We start from the raw sequence: 2,768 nt of genomic DNA, 5'->3' as shown, positions 1-2,768 counted from the left end.
AAGAAAGCTATGGCTCGTCGAGTTGCAGGGAAGGCCATTTTCTGTTTACGAGAAGGACTCGAGAAATCTCCGAGTCATTCTGAACCTGTCGGCACTCAACAAGTTTAAAGTAAACTACAAGTTCCGAATGTTAATCCTTCTGAACATAAGGACCTTGTTCCAATTAAGGGTGTTCGTAGTCTTACCAGACCTGAAAGGTGTCCCCCGGAACCTTCCAACCAACCACCCCCCTTCCTCCTATCTAGGATTCATGTCACGAAGAGTAATATTCATCCTAGAATAGATATGTATCAGACTCACAGTCCTAAGTATCTTCATATAGATGACCCGGTTCCCGGGACATCGCAGATGCTAGATTTGCCTCTAGAAGTCGTGACTTTCTCCAGATCTATGGTGTCGATGGCTAAGAAACCATCGAAGCTTTCAGTCACATCAACTCAATTTCCTCTTTGGGATTTAAAAGGAGCTCACAAGGTCCGTCAAGAGACTCAGCTGATCGATCAGATTCCCGAAACGCTAACAAGGGAAAACGCTAAGCTTTCCCTGATTCGCAATTCTGACAGACCTTGTGCAATGAGCACGTCGGAAGGATGCGTTGAGGTTCTGGAGAAAATACACATCAAATGCTTGAAGAAATCAAATATAACTTCACAATCGAACATCTCGTACAGTTCTGGTGAAGTTTTCTATCCCTTTCTTAAAGGAATGGCACCTAACAGCAGTTCACTTGCAACTGATCCACGAGGTGACGGGGGATACTCTATCTCAATCCAAGGAGATAGAGCTGGAACGGTCCATGGACGCAGACATATTCCATCCCAGATGGGAACAAGTCCCGGAACTGCAGCTCGATCTTTTCATCATGAACAACTTCAAGAAAGTACCTCGTTAAATAGCCCCTTACGAGGATCCTCTAATGAGGCTGATAGACTATATGAGGCCGGTCCTAGTTCCGATCCTAGCTATATTTCTGAAGATTCAAAAATAAACTGCCTTAGGTTTATCACAGAGAACCCAAACCCCTCATTTCACTAATTTCTTGCCCTAGCGGTTAGAAAGAGGTTTGGGATCTCAGAAGGCAATATAGAACTCTTAGAAGAATACAAGGCTAAGTCTACTAGAAGATAATATGAGTCTCCCTGGAAGAAGTGGGTGGAGTTTGTTAAATCAAAAGAACCGAAAGAAATTTCTATGAACTTCTGTCTGTCCTTCTTTGTCCACCTTCATAGCCAGGGGTTGGCGGCCAATACGATAAACACGTGTAAATCGGCCTTGACTAGACCTCTCCTATATGCCTTCCAAGTGGATCTGGCAAATGAAATCTTTAACAAGATTCCGAAAGTATGTGCTAGACTTAGGCCTGCAGCATCACCAAAGCCCATCTATTGGTCTTTGGACAAGGTCTTACATTATGCCTCATCGGTGAACAATGAAGATTGTTCTCTTAAGAATCTAACCCAAAAGGTTATTTTCCTGTTCGCAATAGCCTCTGGGGCTAGAGTTAGTGAAATAGTGACTCTATCGAGAGATGAGGGCCACATTTAGTTCACAGATTTAGGAGAACTGAATATCTTTCCTGATCCATCATTTCTCGCTAAAAACGAGCTACCCACTAAGAGGTGGGGTCCCTGGAGAATCTATCTTCTGAAGGAAGATGTCTTTCTATGTCCTGTAGAGTGTCTAAAGGTCTATCTTCGTACAACTTCAGACTTCAGGGGAGGACAGCTCTTTAAAGGAGAAACTTCGGGATCAAATTTATCTCTAAATCAACTAAGGGCGAAGCTCACCTACTTTATTCATAGAGCAGATTCGGACAGTACTCCCGCAGGTCATGATCCGAGAAAGATTGCTTCATCACTGAACGTCTTTCAATACATGGACTTTGAGCGACTTCGTTCATACACTGGATGGAAATCATCCAGAATGTTTTATAAACACTATGTAAAACAAGTGCATGAATTGAAACACTTTGTAGTGGCGCCAGGTAGTGTATTAAAACCTGCCCTCTAATTGTTGTGATAAACTATTTTTGGTTTTGGTCCTCACATGTCCTCGGACATGTACTGGATAAGAATCATACAGGATGTTCTGCAAACACTATGCTGTGCTAGTCCATAATCTGAAGCAATATGTGGTGACGTCAGGTAACTGATTTACTCTGTCGTTTATTCTACGTTGAACAGATAATTGACTGAGACTGTCAGTTAAAGGGAGAGGAAGTCATCCTTTTTAAGTATGTCTTCTTTTATTCAAGTGTTACCATGGTAACACTAGCTCTGTTCTAAAATCCCAGGTGTAGAATTATACAGATAGCTCTAGTGCCGGTGTACGAAGTACATAGTGCAGTTATTGGTAACCAGTACAGGTATTATGAAGAGTGATTATCTTTTATCTTCTCTTCAATCTTAGAGTGGCATTTCTTGACTTCATTCCTTCAAGAAAGAAATACGATTCCTGTACTCGTTTCGGGTATAATCCCATTGCCAGACTACATTCGTTTTGCTAACCATCTCTTGTAGTCATTTATTAGAAATAAATGTCTATTATAATGTAGTGCGTCCACCTTCACCAGACAATTGTATCTATACATGCCAGACTTTTTATCTACCTAAAATGCATCCTTCACATATTTGTATGCATCAAAGGTTAGACATAAGAGACACTGATGTCATTTTGGTCAAATATACAACTTGAGACTATTTGTAAATTCAGTGTGTACTTAAGTTTGGTAATACTATTTATGTTAACCTTGAAATACCTTTTCAACT

Source organism: Palaemon carinicauda, chromosome 7, assembly GCF_036898095.1.
Source record: "Palaemon carinicauda isolate YSFRI2023 chromosome 7, ASM3689809v2, whole genome shotgun sequence".
Lineage (NCBI taxonomy): Eukaryota > Metazoa > Arthropoda > Malacostraca > Decapoda > Palaemonidae > Palaemon > Palaemon carinicauda.
Note: the sequence above shows the minus strand (reverse complement) of the source record.